This window comes from Pteropus alecto, unplaced genomic scaffold, assembly GCF_000325575.1.
Source record: "Pteropus alecto unplaced genomic scaffold, ASM32557v1 scaffold394, whole genome shotgun sequence".
Taxonomy (NCBI): Eukaryota; Metazoa; Chordata; class Mammalia; order Chiroptera; family Pteropodidae; genus Pteropus; species Pteropus alecto.
Genome location: NW_006436007.1, coordinates 571984 through 589323, shown reverse-complemented (window position 1 = coordinate 589323; position 17340 = coordinate 571984). Strand labels below are relative to the sequence as shown.

At 38.6% G+C, this 17340-nt stretch overlaps 1 long non-coding RNA gene and 1 other non-coding gene across 2 annotated transcripts in view; one reads left to right on the top strand and one right to left on the bottom strand.

Moving 5' to 3' along the window:
- LOC112479636 overlaps positions 1-17340 on the bottom strand; it is an 89467-nt gene that overhangs the window by 55888 nt on the left and 16239 nt on the right. The gene's annotated exons all lie outside the window — the stretch shown is intronic.
- LOC112479638 lies at positions 8134-8252 on the top strand. Its single transcript, XR_003046253.1, has one exon. It is a non-coding gene; the product is annotated as a 5S ribosomal RNA (ribosomal RNA).

The following is a 17340-nucleotide window of genomic DNA, read 5'->3' as shown; positions in this document are numbered from 1 at the left end:
CCCCAGCCCCTGACAACCACTATTCTACTAGATCTTATGTTAATGTTGGTTTAAAACCTCAGGAGCTCCCTGGTGAAATGTGAAACTGGCCCTGGTACAGGGAGGGTAGGGAGAGACAGAAGAAAGAGGCAGACAACTCCAGAGTGGTAGCTGGCAAGTTTAATAAGCAACAGAACTCACATAGGAGGCTCATCTTAGGTGGCCACAGATGCGTAAATGTCTTCCCCTGCCCGTCAGCATCTTAAAAGTTTACAGAGAGGCCTTCACTGGGCTCAGGCACCTATACCATTTAGATGGTTTCAACAACACCTTACTCTTTCAAGGCTACATCCTTGAAACAGCTCCTAGTGAGGGAACAGTGGGCAGAACATATATTCCAAGAACAGGGAAAAGGGTAAGGAGTCTTCAAGTACCCAAGTCCAGCTCCTGAGTCAACCAGGGTAATATCCTTTTGATGACCTCTTCTAACACTTAAGTATTCTTATCACATAATAACAATAATAATAATAATAATAATAATAATAATGATGTAGGCAGGAGGAAACTTTTGAAGGTGATAGATATGTTTATGGCATGGATTATAGTGATAGTTTAATAAGTATTTCCAACCCTGTTAAGTTACATATATTACATTTGGCTTTTCGTATGCCACCTATATCTCAATAAAGTGATATAAAAAAGAAAGAAATATGTCCAAGATCAAGGAGTTTGTATACAACAGAGCCCCAAATTCAAACCCAGACTGCCTGATTTCGAAGTTGAAATTTAAATGATCTCTGTTCTTAAGTAGAACAATTGCATATCGAGAGGTGAGTTGACTAAAAGTCCTAATTTAAAGCAACGAACATCCTCAGACAAATCTGCCTGAGACCCAGACTTTCATGGGCTCTAGAAAAGGAAAGGAGAATGTTCCAGAAGCAAAGGAAGAGGGGAAAAAAGGATACATACAGAACCAGGTCAAAAGCGTTATCTTTGCCACACTTAAGGAGGGGTTTCTTCACTTTCATGCAGGGATAGGTGTTAAAGGTAGAATTACGTTACATTGTTTGTGGCTGTATCTACATCTCTTTATCTTACATTAACTGTACATTTAATGTATTCGATCTCAATTAATGTTTTTATGATGTCATCATTAAGCTACTAGTTAAACAATAAAAAGCCTTCAGATATTGTTAAGGATATTATCATCAAACAACATGACCGTAAAGGAAGTGATGTACCTGACTGAGAGTTCTGTCAAAATCCTGCTGCACAGAGACTGCAGAGCAGGCAAACCTCCTCGATTTTAATATTGAATGGCGTCACAGAAACACATCCGGTAAATAACCCGCGCTTCTTACTTTTAGGATACACTACTTCTCTACACTAACAAAACACCAGGTTTTATGTCCCAACTATCTGCTTTGGGGCACATTCTCCATCGGCTGTGATTGGAGGGAAAAGTACATGAAACAAAATATGGCTGCTGCCCTTCAGACCTGGAGTGAGGCATCGTCCTTCAGAATGGAGTGTTGGTAGACAGGTAATGTGGGATTCATATTTCTGTCCAGCTAGAATCTACATGGGGAAGTAATTCTTCCTGTCAAACAATGAAATAAAAGAAATGGAGAAGAACACCAATACGTACCCAAATACAAAGCACAGAACACTCAGTGCAGAGCGGATCAGAGAGAAGTATGAAGGAGTCATCCTGCAGTAACGAACGAGTAGCCCAGGTAGATGGAAAGTGTTCTTGACAGAGTCAATTAAAAGGACTTGATAGTGAAAGTGAAACTTGATTGATCGTTCATATTGGTTATTGATCATTTCCCTTTCATGTTAATGAGAATTATTAAAATTTTGACAATGCAAGAAGAGAATCAAAATGAACTGAAACAGAAATTCTTCTTAGACACTTAGGGTTAAAAGTTTCCTATATTAAAAGGAAAAGAACCCTATTCTATTCATTGTTAGTATGTATGTGTATTGTTATCTTTAAGTCAACTATATCAGAATATTTATAGTTCTAATTTCAGAGTGTGGCTTGAATCATCTGAACTAATCACATTGCTTCCTTTAAAATTTCCCAAGTGAAAGCAGTAGACGTAGACATCAATGTAGATATAGATGTTAATTTAGATGCAGATACAGCTACAGTGGCAGCGACAGAGACAGACACAGAAATAAAGATGTCTGACTTCCTCCATGAGCAAAACTCTATAGTGGTACACCTAGGAAGCAGGGCACCTGTGCACCACTGACTTACAAGGTTTGTTAGAGTCTATGTGTGCTCTCAGTTTCACAAGTATGGTTACAATTAAGTCTCCACGACCTAACAGAGGACTAAGAGGGAGAGTAACATTTTAAGCACCCCAATAGATCTCACGACAACCCTTCTTCTACCCCTTATTATTTACACCCAAACACACATAAATATTCAAATACACACACACACACACACACACACACACACACACATCCTTGGACTCAGATTGTTGAGCATCTCTAGATTATTTCTCTTTTTATCTAGTGTTACGGCCATATTACTTTCCCTTATAATCCCCCCAAAAACATATCTAAATTAAACTGCTTTAGCATTTAAATTATCTCATGGAAGTCTTAAAGAATCTATTTTTCACCTTAATAGGCCTTTTCCTAAGCTCATTGACAATCAGAAGAAAAGAACAGATATTCAGTAAATAATAATCTTAAAAAGCTCAGTTAAGAATAAATACCCTGAGACGGGTTTCATACAGCTTGCTTACTTATTCCAAGTGAACTCCAACCCAAATTTGCACTTCAAAGAGAACAAAACAATTTATTCATTTATTCTTTCATCGCAGTGTGTTAATAAAAGCAGTTTAAATGCCAAATAGAAAATTCAGTATTACAAAATGTAATATTTTTAGACCTTGTGCCGTAGAACACTAGTTCAGAGAAGTGTAACCTCTTGAAGGTTGACAATGAGTATTATACAGCAAAGGCCCTGGATGCCATAAAGAAATGAAGACCGCTTATTTGTTTAACCCAGTAATTCCTAAACTTATTTGACCACAGAATACAATTTGTTTATTTGTTTACCACATCGTCTCTCATCTCCGTGACTACCATTCTATGCAATAAACTCCTGGGAAACTCTGATATAATGACCAATATTGCAGCCACTGAAATATTGATAATAAGACTATGTAGCAGCATAGATGTATTAGTCTTCTCAGGCTGCCACAACAAAATATCACAGACTGGGTGACTCAAACAACAGACATTTATGTTCTCACAGTTCTAGAGGCTGCAAGTCCAAAAGCTGTCTTGGTTTTTGGTGAAGCCTGTCTTCCTGGCTTGCAAATGGCCACCTTCTCACCGCGTTCTCACAAGGCTTTTCTTCTTGCATGCTTGAGAGAGAGAGATCTCTGGTGTCACTGCCTCTTCTATAAGGACATCAGTCCTATTGGATCAGAGCTCTACCCTTATGGCATTTAATTATTGTCATCTCCTTACAGGCCTTATATCCAAATGCAGTCTCAGTGGAGATCAGGGCTTCAACATATGAATTTGGGGAAAACACAATTCAGTCCATAACAAATTGTATCCTGCTTTATTAACATTAACTATGTGCGATATTGTGATTTACAATAAAAATATATTTGGTCATTGTCCATGGTTCCCAGTTCACAGCTCCCAAAATCCTTGGAATTTCCTGAGTGATAAGAGCTATGGGAGCACATTTTGTTATAATATTTGTTCTGTTATCCTCAGTTCCTGAAATAGCTTCACAGCCATAAAGGTAAAATGAGTATCTTGGTATTCGTAACAAGTCTCTTTCAACCACAGCTGAGTTTATGTTAATGAGGTGACTTTTGGAAATCCCCTAAAGATGGGGGGAGGTGTTTGCAAGGAATAGAGGGTTGGAACTCTGAGTCCCAACCTCTGATTTCCAGGCAGAGGAGTGGGGCTGGTGGTTGAATCAATCACCAATGGCAGATGATTTAATCAATCATGCCTCTTAAATGGGCCTCCATAAAAACTCAAAAGAAGGAGGTTTGGAAATTCTTCAGGCTGGGGAACTAGAACACTTCCACAAGCCACCATGCCGAGCCCCAAATTCTGGAGGACTGAAGCTCTTTTTTTCAGGATCTCCCCTTTTTTATTTCTTTGTACTGTCTGTTGACTTGTATTTTTCAATATCCTTTGTAAGAAACCAGTAATCCAATAAGTTTCCTGAGTTCTGTGAGTTGCTCTAGCAAATTAATCAAACTCAAGGAGGAGGTTGTGGGAATCTCTGATTCAGAGTCAGTTGGTCAGAAGCACAGGTGACAACCTGGACTAGTGATTGGTATCTGAAGTGGGGGCAGTTTTCTGGGACTGAGCCCTCAACCTGTGGGATCTGATGCTATCTCCAGGCAGACAGTGTCAAAATTAAGTTGAATTATAGGACAGCCAGCTGGAATCAGAGAATTTCTTGGTAGTATGGGGAAAAATCCTCACACATCAAAATTGTGACCAGAAGCTTATTATGCTATTAATTACATTAACTACACTGCGTAGTTACATTAACTATAAATGCAATTATATGGAAAATATATGTAAGAAAAGGAGTAAGGAAGGAAATATATGAAAGGGAGAAAATTAATTGTGAAATAAATTGGCTTATTATTTTTCTCTATTTTCCAATTTTTGTAATATAATGTAATAAAAATTGATATCATTAAAGTATTTTTTAATGATTTGCTGTAAGATACACCATACATGGTGCTGGTTGACTGTAGATTGCGTGGCTGTGCCCTTAAGGATGGCCGTCCAGTTTAACAAACGCAGCTGCAGCACACATGTCTACAACACACAGACCTCCATGGTCTGAGGGGAGGAACATGAAATCCCCCAGGTCCCATGAGCCAGCACCGACCTGAACAGAAAGAGGCAGTATTCTTCCTTCCATTTTGATTTGGTAATAGGTCAGTCACTTAAGTGTCCCTCGAATAAGTCTAATCCATGGAAAAATAGCAGAATAAATGGACAGATTTTACCACCAAATGTTCTGATCTCCCATTGGGGAGCGGGGGACCCTAAAGCAACAGAAAACTTTCTTCCTATTTCTCAATTTCAGACATAAACTACGAATTACAGGTAAAAGGAATTATAAGATTTTTCATAGTGCCCCTCTGAAAATACAAAAACTTGTTGTCATAAGCTCAAGAAATAAAACGGAACCTGGAAAAAATCACTAAATTCAAAATGTAATGCAAAGCTCATCCTTTCTTCTGTTCTCAATGTTTCCCTAGACACTTAAAGAGAAGGCTTGAAAACCAAGTGTAATTTTAGAGTCAAAATTGATTTGCATTTGAGAAAAACACATATGCAAAATCCAGCTCATTTCGAATGGTGGGTCCATTCAAATACAATAGTCAATGTATATACTTTTAACACAAGAAATCTGAAGAGAAAGGCAAATTCAGAGACTAATAGCCAAGATTTGCTTACCTGGAACAGAAGCTGCAAAAGTCATAAGCTAGTAGGAACACTTAAATGGTAATTTTAATGAATTGCTCAAGGCTGAGTGTGCACCAGCTTGAGAGTGAGAAACTTGTGGGTGCATAGTCTCAGAGGGACCCCTTACACTTTCATGGATTTTTATCTCCAGGCATTCCACCAGGGTCTCACTGTGAAGAGTCAAGGAAGATCCTGTCCTGGCTCTAGCAGGAGAGGAAAATTAACCCTTAAAAAATACACCCAGTGCAATCTCCATAATGAAGTCCTACTCTCCGGGGCAAAATAGTTTTCAGAACTTTATCTGAAAAGTGGCCGACTGCAAGTCTCAACTCCGGCCTTCCCTACAATAATAATGAGGATCCACTATACACTTATGGGAATGACCAAAATCTAGGATGCTGACACCACCAAATGTTGGCCAGGATGTGCAACAACAGAAACTCTCATTCACTGCTGGAGGGAATGCATTTTGGAAGACAGTTTGGCAGTTTCTTACAAAATTAAATATGCCCTTACCATATGAACCAACAAATCACACTCCTTGGGATTTATCCAAAGAAGCTGAAAATTTATGTCTACACAAAACCTGCTCAGATGTTTATAGCAGCTTTATCCATAATTGCTGAAACTTGGAAGCAACCAAGGTATTCTTCGGTAGGTGAATAGATAAATAAACTGTGGTATATTCAGAAGATGAATTATTCAGTGCTAAAAGAAACAAACTATCAAGCCATGAAAAGACATGGAGAGACCTTAAATGAATATTACGAAGTGAAAGAAGCCAATCTGAAAAGATTATACACAGTATGTTTCCAACTATATGACATTCTGGAAAAGGCAAAACTATGGAGACAATAAAAAGATCAGTGGTTGCCAGGAGCTGGGGGTGGGGGGAGGGATGAACAAGTGGAGTACAGAGGATTTTTAGGGCATCGAAACTAATCTATAGGATACTATAATGATGGTACATGTCATTATACATTTGTCCAAACCCATAGAATGTACAACATCAAGAATGAACCCTAATGTAAACTAAGGACTTTGTGTGATTATGACATGTCAGTGTAGGTTCATCTATTATAACAAATGTACCACTCGGATGGGGATGTTGATAATGGGGGAGGCTGCGCATGTGTAGAGACAGGGTGTAGACAGAAAATCTCTGTACCTTGCTTTCAATTTTGCTGTAAACCTAGACCTGCTCTTAAAAAAAAATAAAGTATTTTTAAAAAAGAAGTTATTCAGGGAGAAAGAAAATAAAACAGATCAGAAACTAAGATCTATATAACTAGAGAAAGAGCCCTGGAGAAGGAATAAATGAACAACTGAACAATGTTTCAGCACCCCAAAACCTGTATCTCTCTACAGCCATGATAGACAGTAAACTTAAGTGGAGTATCTTCCTATGAATATTTAAAAATGCAGGCCTTATTTTAGGTGTTCCCAATGGAGGTTTGATTGTCTCCCTTCTTGAGGTAATTATTTTTGAGGTAGTAAAATATAATCTATACTCAAAGGGAACAGAAAGAATTATCTGATCAAGAAAAAATATATAATTAAACAAGAGATCTTGGATCTTATTAAGCTGAATGCTAATTATTGGATCAACCAGTCAAGTGTGATGTTATTTGACACTTACATACTTGGATTAAAAGGAGAAATCTGTGAGGGGGAAAAAATGAGGAAAGACCAGAGAGACTGAATTCTCCAAGGTGACACTGCTGGCTAGTGACAAAATTGAAATTCAGATTCAGATTTTACTTCGTATTACCATGAATTATAAATAAATTATGAGAATCCAGATTTTTCCCAAGTACACAATTAATAAGGAGACCTTTTGTAATATACAAGAATTAGACAACAGAATGGTACTTTTGTGACCTTAAGAAATTTTTGCAGGTTCCCAAAGGATCTTATTCATATCCAGGAGAAGCTTAAAAAAAAAAAAAAAAAAAAAACAGGACACAATCTGCTGTGACAGTTGTTTCAAGCTGCTGTTCATTGAATTACAATAAGGAGTCCACTTGCCAGCATGTTTCTAGAAAAGAAGAAGCCAGACTGGAACTTTTTCACTGGGGTCAGTTTCCTTACTCCTGGAATGGCTTAATAAACAGTAAGGGCCTCAGAAAACAGACCCAGCCCCCATCCCCCTGGGCATCCTCAAGCTGATTAATCACAACAGCTGGATTGCACCGGCTGGAAAATATCCCTCCCTCCTCTGAACCGGCCTAGTACTTAGTGTCTATACCATTCATCTGATATTTCATGTACATTCTATTAGATTGGTGGCAATATTTTTAAGCGCATTATTCTTGTTCAAATTCTAAGCTATCTGAGGCAAGGACCTACATGTCATCTTCCAAAACACCCAGCAGTTTGTAGCGTGTCCAGGAGATGCTCCACCAACGTTTATTGAATGATTGTCTACCGATGAAAGGAAAGTTGTCCAAATATTCAGAGGTAAAGTTGTTCTAGCGTTGGTAATTTGGAGGCATTTTAGCAAACTGTAATGAGGAGGTAAGGCTCAGATTACAAGAATTAAAAGTAAACATGTTCATTAAGAGGTGATATATTCCTCTATCTGACAAATATCTCCATACCCACACTGTACTATGCGAATGGTGGATTCATGTTTGGAAAAATGTGACCATAAAAAACAGCACTATTGTCTATGGCCATGCTACCCTGAACAAGCCCGATCCCATCTGATCTCGGAAGCTAAGCAGGGTTGGTCGTGGTTAGTACTTGGATGGGAGACCACCTAGGAAGACCAGGTGCTGTAGGCTTAAAATAAGGGATTGTAAACTGACAAAGTCCTTGCAATCTGTGAGATCAACCAAGGGTTGCCTCACCTAAAAAATTTTAAAAAATAAAAATAAGTAAATAAAAAACAGCACTATTAATTATTCTTACCAACAGGCTCCACCTTTTCATGTTAATAATAGCATTGTTGTATTATTCTATCTAGTCATCTATATGTGTGTTTCTCTATCAAGAATGTGAACTTCCTGATAGCAGGACGTTTTCGACCCAGACCTGTATAGTTTCCAGTGTGTATGTGGTTTATAATTTATACATTTTACATCCAAAACCTACATTTATATTTTGTCCAGTTTCATTTCCCAAATGATTAGGGGCCATCGTCTCCCATTTGACAGAAGCCATGCCCTTAGAGCAGCTTGAAGATCCTTAATCATTTAACGAGGGTGCAGACAACACCTGTCCAGGAAAATCCTTGTCCACATTTTATCAGACAAATCTTTGTCTGGTTTTTGGCCCTGAATTGCTGACTCATCCAGCATCTAACTCCCTGGTCATGCTCTCATCGTTACCATCCCAAGAGGCTCTCGTGTTTTATAGTCTTTTCCCAACATCCTGACTTTTTAACTTACCAGCTGGTTTTGGTTCTACACTGCACATACTGACATTGTATGTGCACATGAGCCCTATCTCCTTGACATGGCCCTGATAAATGGATTCATGTTTGGAAAAATGTAAGTGTTTATTCCTTTTCAAACACTGTGAAAATCCTGGTGACACAAAGATGAACAGTCCTTACTATGAGGTAATTCAGTTTCTCCGCAATGATGGAAATTCATATCTGTGCTATTCAATATGGTAGCCACTAGTAATATGGGGCTCTTGAATCCCTGAAGAGGAAAGTACGACTAATGAAATTAATTTCTAATTTTATTCAGTTTTAGTTAGCTTAAATTTAAGTAGTCATCACAGGTGGTCACTGGTATCTGTCTCGGACTGTGCAAGACAAACGTACAATTGTAGAAAAAGACAACTGGACAGATGCTATATTAGTAGCATGAACAAAATATTATGTAAATACAGGGTAAGGAACATTTAATTTTGCTTCAAAAGGCTGAGCAAATTTAGCAAAATTGCTAATTACAATTGCAATTTAAATAACAAGGAAGATTTCTACAAACAGGCATTTCAGATGAGGAAACGAAACAAATAAATGCCAGACGAAAAATAAGTTATTTAAACCTATGATTCCAAAACCCAATTACAACATACTGGGGATGGGATGATGTCACAATTCTGTGACACCAGCTGAATGTCTACAATTCAAAACTATTCCAACATCATATACTTAAGGACAAGGTCATATCCTACAACCACAGAACCAACTCAAAATGGCCCTATCCTCTTTCTAATAAGATACTGAGTTGCTTTTCAGAGACATCTGACCAAAATCACAAGTCATGCAGCTGAAGCATGTACAGAGGAGAGAACTTTGACCTCCAACTGCACCCAGACCTGACCCCTCTAAGACCTGCCCCCTCCTCATGGATCGAAAGGACCGGGACATGACCAGAACCTGAACATCAGAACTCTTTCAGAAGCAAAGGGTCCTCTGTGCAAGAAGATCCAGTGCTGAAGTCCCTTACCATGTCTTAACATACACAGCCAAGTTCCAATGCTCTCCAATCTAAACCTGCACCTTAGCATTTCTGCCTACCAGACTGCTCCCCGTAACCCCTAACCATCAATCTTTCCTTTTAAAACTCTTGATTAAAAGCCAGCGGAAAGTTTGGATTTTAAGCAAGAGCTTCCCATTCTCTTTTCTTAAAGCCCCATAAATAAACATCTTTATTTCCTTCATTGCTGACCTTGATGTTCAGGGTTTGGCTTTGCTGCACATTTGGTGGGTGGACCTTCATTTAGTTCGGGAACAACCCCACAGGTTAAAGGTTCAGTCCCACAAGACTCCCCCCGCACACACACACGCATTTCGGATGCCAATTACAAGTTGAGTTTGTCATCTGTGCTTCTGACCTACCAGTTATAGTTTGAGGTTCCCACAACCTCCTCCTTGGGTTTGATTTATTTGCTAGAGAGGCTCACAGAATTCAGAGAAACATTTACTAACCAGATTACTAATTTATTATAAAAATATGTAACTCAAGAAGAGCCAGAAGAGATGAACAGGGCAAAGTATGGGGAAAGGGCACAGAGCCTGCATGCCCCCCACTGAGAAAACCACTCTCCCTTAATCTCCATGTATTCACAAGCTCAGAAGCTCTTTAATCTCAGACCTTTGGGGTTTTTTATGGAACCTTCATCACATAAGCATGACCGATTAAATCAGTTACCACTGGGGATTGTATTCAATCTCTAGCCTCTCTCTCTTCTGGGGGGAAAAGGTATGGGGATATGAGATCGAAAGTTCTAACTCAACCATCTAATCACATGGTTGGCTCCACTGGCAACCAGCTTGCACCCCTGGGGGCAATCCAAAAGTCATCTCAACCCACAACTGTACTGTCTATCATTAAATGCTAAAAAAGGTAAACTTGACATATCGGAGAGTTCTTTGACTCATGGAACAAAGAAACTACTCTGAAGAAACTGGAAAATTTGTAATTAAAAAATAAAAATATAATGAAAGCTATCTTTTTCAGTTTTATAGATGACAATAATTTATAACCTCAATCGTCGTGTCTTATGCAACAGAACATTGTTGAATAGCATTCTGGTGTCAGTTAAACGGTGGCATCATTTTGAGATTCAGTGTCTAAAGCATTGGCTAGAGAAGGGAACACAATAATAGACTTTATTAAAGCTTCTACATTTGACATTTGCTGAATGCCTGCTGGATGAAATTTTGGATAAAGAAATCATGACACTGCCACTTTCCAAAACTATAATAACTTGACAAATTATTTAGCTGTAAACATGAAAATTGAGTTCATATCTCATCTGCAGAATTGCACTTTCGTTTTGTTATAGATGAGCCTATAGATATGACTAGACTTATAGTTTTTCTTGAATTTGCCTGGTATTAGCACCAACTAATGATCAAAGATGTTTTACATGAGTGCTTGGCAATAAACACAAGTAGTACTGAAATATTCAAAGCTTTGAATAATTTTTAAATATCTCATGTTTTATTTGGACCAACTATGTTGGCATTTGCAGTGATGGTACATTAGCAATAGTGGATAAAATTGCTGATGACTTAAATCAAGGAAGTAGCACCAAACTACTCATTGGCAAAATCTTTCAACCACATGTACTTGTATTGTAGGGGGACAAAATGCGCATTTCTTTTTAGAATATCCTTGGTGGAGAAAAAGAAAAGTCATAATGTTACTTAATTTTAACTTCAGAGTATATGTCTTTATAATATTTAGTATGACAAAATAGAGTGTATACATTCATGAAACACTTTGCTACAAACAAGGACAATGGTCGTCTCAAAGAAAAGCACCTGTGTGATTATTTGAGCTTGAGCTGAACTATCTGTGTGGTTCATGGAGCACCAACCACTTTTACCTGAAAGAATGACTAGACATAATACTATGCGTATTTAGATTTGAGTATTTGACAGACATTTTCTTGAAAATGAAGAAAATGAGCCTGTCATTTAAAAAGAAGCAACCATCAGTATTTGTTGACAATGGTAAAATTGGAATTTTCAAGAAAAAATAAAAATATTGGAAAACTTGTATACACCATGAGCTTGATAGCTTTCCAATACTTAGAGACATTTCTGATGAGGTGAGGTTAGTGATTGATGAATGTGATTTTTTAATAAGACGACTCAACATTTGGAAAATTTTCATGACTTGGTGAACTCATATATTCCCAAAAAACCAAGGTAGGAAAAAAGATGTATTTCAATGCATGAATAAAAATTATTGAAAGTGCAAGATCACTAGATCTTAATTTCACAGAGCACAAAAATTTCATTGATAAGGCTTCACATTCCACATTGCATTAACCTTCAAGAAACTACCACTGTTACGCTTTGGCGAACTATCAAAGAATAGTAAGTTATCTGAAACAACTAGTAAAATACTCCTTTTTCTAACTACATATCTGTATGAAATTCCTGCCGAATATACTTTAAGCAAAATGGTGTATTGCGACAGACCAAATATAAGAGCCGGTATGAGAATGTCACCTGTCTTCTAAGCCACAAATGAAAGAGATTTGCAAAAAGAAAACAAAAAGCCACCCTCCACATTAATTTTTTTGAAAATATAGTCCTTTTTTAAAAAAACATGTTATTTAGGATAACATGTAATGGGTGTATTATTGTTACTATTAAATGAGCTAATGAATATTTTAAAATTTCCTCTATTTTAATTTCTGCCTTAGTAAATACCAATAAATATAACCTGAATAAACAAAACTACTGAGGGTTCCTCAATAATTTTTATGAAGTAAGAGATCAAAAAGTTTGAGAACCACTACTCTTAGCTCTCAAGAATCAAAAGTGTCTTTTAAGACTTCAGAACGCATCCTGGTCTTAAGTCTTAGAAATGAAAGAGAAAGAAAAGAGAGAAAAAGATAATCGCCTTTTAACAATCTTCCAGATTCTCACAAAGTTATACAGGACATTGTTGGGACAATTGAGAATATTTGAGAATGGACTTTTTGTTGAGTGATAATATTAAATTTGTGTTACTTTCCTTACATCCGTTAACAGTGTGGTTGTGTGTGAGAATTCTCTCTTTCCTGGGAGACGCATGCTAAAGTATGTGGTGAGCAAAGCGTCATGATGTTTTCAGCCTATTTAGGAATGATTTGGGTGGTTTGGCACAAAGGCAATCTTTATATAGAGAAAGCGACACGGAGATGGTGCAGCAAGATGATGGCCGTTGGAAAATCTAGTTGAGGAACACCTAGCGTTCTTTATAGTTCATGACGGTGTTTTTATTTATTCAATTTTCTGTGGATTTCAAATTCTCTAACAAAATAAAATAACAATTTACTCTTTAAAACAGAGGATTGCCAAACCATCACTCAGGGCTTTCCTTGACCTCCTCGGACCTCCTCCTCAAAAAGCAGAATTCTTTTGCCACAATCTGAGCATGCTTGGGGGAGAGAGGAATCATAGAGGCCACCTTCATCAAACATCCCCCCGCCGAGCACCTCCCAGGATGCTCTGCTGAGGATGGATTCCATGAGCTCCTTGCAGTAAACTCTAGCCTCCATAAAAGGTACGTGCTAGAGTGTATGTCCGCTTCATCCTTGTCACGCCTCCAACTCATATACAGGGTGTTTTGCAATAAAACCCTATTAATTAGAATATCTCATGTATTGATGTTTCCAGGCAATTAATTTGGAACTCCAGAAAACATTTTTGCAACATTTCTCCCACAGTCCCTCATGCAGATGCCATTTTTTCTGGGTTTACTTTCCTGCTTTGGCAAAGTCAAGCTAAATCTGTCCAGGAAAAAGGAAGCACCACAAGGAGCTTCATTTATATCATAAACCAGATTGTTCCAGTATCTACAGGGGGTATGGGAATCTCTACTGACCCCAGAAAACACCCTGGAAATTTCTTTCACGGTTAAATCCCTTCATGAATTTATTTTTCTTGCCATTTCTACCTTTACCGTTAAACAAGATTATAATGGTACAAACTAGCCAGGGATCCAATTAATCTAAGTTTCAGTTCATTTTTTTATTTGGTAGATTTGTGAGGAGGATTCTAGAATACACTTTGTTAGTTCTCTAGGATTACGCAGCCATTTTCCTAAAATCAAGTGAATGTTTACTAATAAGTTTAGGATTTGGATGGTTATGAAGGCCTCACATTCTAAGTACACATGGAAATGATTTAGTTAAGTAATGGGATTAAGAGTTATTTCATTTTATATAGTTCCTGTTGTTTTAATATGATTTTGTCAATGTCATATTTTTTAAAGTATTCAAGGACTTTTATTTCTTAGACTGGTTGATTTTCCTCTTGTAGCTTTATATTGTACTGTACAGCAAGATGTTGATCCCCAACTTAGCAGAGTCCATGGCAGAAGGCAAGCAGTACAAGTATCATCACCTCTAGGGGAAAGATACATTCCATTATTCTATCATAGCCCAGGGTTTCTCAACCATGAGGGCTGTCCCACGTACTACAGGATGGTTAGCAGCATCCCCCATCTCTAACCACTAGATGAAAAAAGCTTCTACGACTTCAAACAAGTTGGAAAACTATTAGTCTCAAATATTCTGGGATTTGAGCCTTCAAATCCAAACATTAACAAACTCAGATGCCTGGATCAAATTGTGGAACTTTATATAGGTTTAGTACGTTGACCTATAGAAATTAACACGTGTGAGCTTCTACGACTTCAAACAAGTTGGAAAACTATTCGTCTCAAATATTCTGGGATTCGAGCCTTCAAATCCAAACATTAACAAACCCAGATGCCTGGATCAAATTGTGGAACTTTACTGGTTTAGTACGTTGACCTATAGAAATTAGTGCGCGCACGCACACACGCACACACACACACACATACACACACACATCACACACACCTGTCTTAGGAGCTAATATTCTTCAGATAGAGCCAAAAAGCAACCAGGAATTAAATAGCAGAATAGGCCCACAACATAAAGTACTTGTCAAGTGGTGAAAGGATGGGAGAGGGGGTGTAGAAATACTTTTGATTATTTGTTGTTGTTATTATTTTGAGACCAATGCAGGTGAGGCAGCACCTAGAACACAGAGAGTGATAGATTTGCACAGTCACGCAGAGAGCCTCTGCCTTCAAACCTGGTTCCCAGGCCTCACAGTTCCAACAGCACCTGTGGGTGTCTGCACTGATTCAGAGGCTGGTGAGAAGGAAGCCATTACTCCACCAGGAAGCATGAGCACTGAAGTCTCATACCAGCTGCGTGACCTTGACATGCATGTCACTGGTCTGGGTCTTCTGTCAAACACCAGTAACAACTCTACCTAGTTTCACCTGGGAGCAATGGTGTGGATTTCCTGTGTACTTCTAAGAAATGGTTCTGACAACAAAGCAGAGGTATTTCCCCCACAATTTCACTGCCCCTAAAACTAGAGCTAGTGAGTGGTCTTAGGTGTAGGGTGACCAAGAAAACTCCTGCCCTCAAATATATCTGTATGAAATGCCTGAAAGTCTACTACTAGCTACTCTTCCTAAGACCTTTCACTAAATGCTATACCCTGAGAGAGGATACAAAATGAAGTCAATAACACTTTATAGTACGTGAGAATATCTGATTTCCTGGAGAGGCCCTGAGCCTCAAAGCAGTGGTCATCACACAAAAGACAGGGAGTAAAGGCTAGAGGCCCTGTTGGCCTTGAATTAGCCCTGCATGCAGGGCAGAGGAGGAAGTGGGGTCTTCGCCAGCAATGGTCTAGTGCCCCATCGAAGTGGTCCTTTCCTGAGGATGTGAGATACTGTTTCGGAGGGAGAAAAATCCACTGCCCTGAGAACTTGAAGACTAGCACCCTAGACCCACTTCACTGGTAACCTAGCTGCATGATCTTGGGCAAGTCACCGCACATCTGGGATGAAGTACTTTCCTCTTTAAAATGAATATGTAAGATTATATAAAACCTAAGTTCCTTTCAAGTTTAAATATTTTATAACAATTTGGTCCTACTTTTCTAACGGCCCCACCCTCAACCTAACAGAATTGCCCCCTCCCCGCTCTCCCCTGTGAAGTCACATGGTTATGGGAGCATGAACAGTGGGTTGTCCCATCTGCTTCCATCAGTGGTGATTACCTTCTACTAAGCTGTGAGCTCCCTGAGAGTAAGGACCTTGCTTTGTTCCTTTGTTTCTCCAGCACACGGCCTAGCAGAGATTATGTATGCGATCAGCGATTGTTGAAAAGACAAAGTATAAAGCTCTACATAAGTGTAAATGTTATTTTTACCCTTTTCAACCTAAATCGTCATGGGCTGCCCTTGCCAAGGCCTTTCATAGATAGTGTGGGAAACTCCAAAACTGAAAATCCAGCCCTTGCCAAACCTGTTTTGTTGTTTTCTCTTATAAAAGAGCATACTGCCTTATTAAAAAAAGAAAAAAGAAAAAAAAATTAAATAAAAGCTCTTTCTCAACTCCCCAACTAAAATTCAGTGTAAAGGGAACTAAATTCATTTGGGATGTATTAAAATCAAACCAACAAACCAAAGCTACACCAGTGATGGGGGAGGGGCAGCCCCGGTCCCTCTGCTGCCTTGACCACATCCATCCCTGTGCTTTCTGCCTCAAAGTTCTCGTGAGGCTTTTGTGGCTAAGACTATATCATAAACAACTGTTAGGAAAATGGCATATCAGTTGAATGGCACACGAGTTTGTGCAAAGCCGGGAGCTTTGGGCCCTGGTCCAAGGAAGGCCGAACTGAAAGCTATGCACCTTCTTTGGTTCACCCATCATCAACCAGCCTCTGCCATGCAGCTGGTTTTAAACAATCCAGGGAATTTGTACAAGGTCATTTCCCAGGCAAAAGGAAAATAGCCAGGTGACTGGCCAGCAGTGAACAGGAGCCATAATTAACAATAGCAGAGTCTTCAAGCATGAAGGTTTGGATGGAGTTCAGATAATCACCCAAAGGTTGAAAGACATTCTCAAAATCTTGTGGGGTTCCAAATTTAGACCACTGTTTGGCTGAGAGCAAGCTGAATGAAGCCTCCTTGGAAGGAAGCCATAGGTCCTATTTTAGACTGGACGCGAAGAGGCAAAAGATAAAGGATAAATGTTAGCCAGTAGGGTTGAATGGCTGGGCTGAACAAAAGTTTGAATTGACAGATGGATAGATAAATAGATAGAGGATGGAGAGGCAGACCACTAGACTCAGGTATAATAGAAAGATATGTCTTTATGTTTGTGGCAAGAAGCCATTCTGGAGCATTCTTATTTTATGACAATGAGTAAACCTATCTTTTGCAGGAAGAGAAATTTGGATCAAGAACTTCTGCCATGGTTAAGGGAAAAAAAAGATAGACAATAGATGATAGATCAATTGATTGATAGATAAAGAAAGGTAGGTAGATAGATGATGATGATGATGATGATGATGATAGATAGATAGATAGATAGATAGATAGATAGATAGATAGATAGATAGACAGACAGACAGACA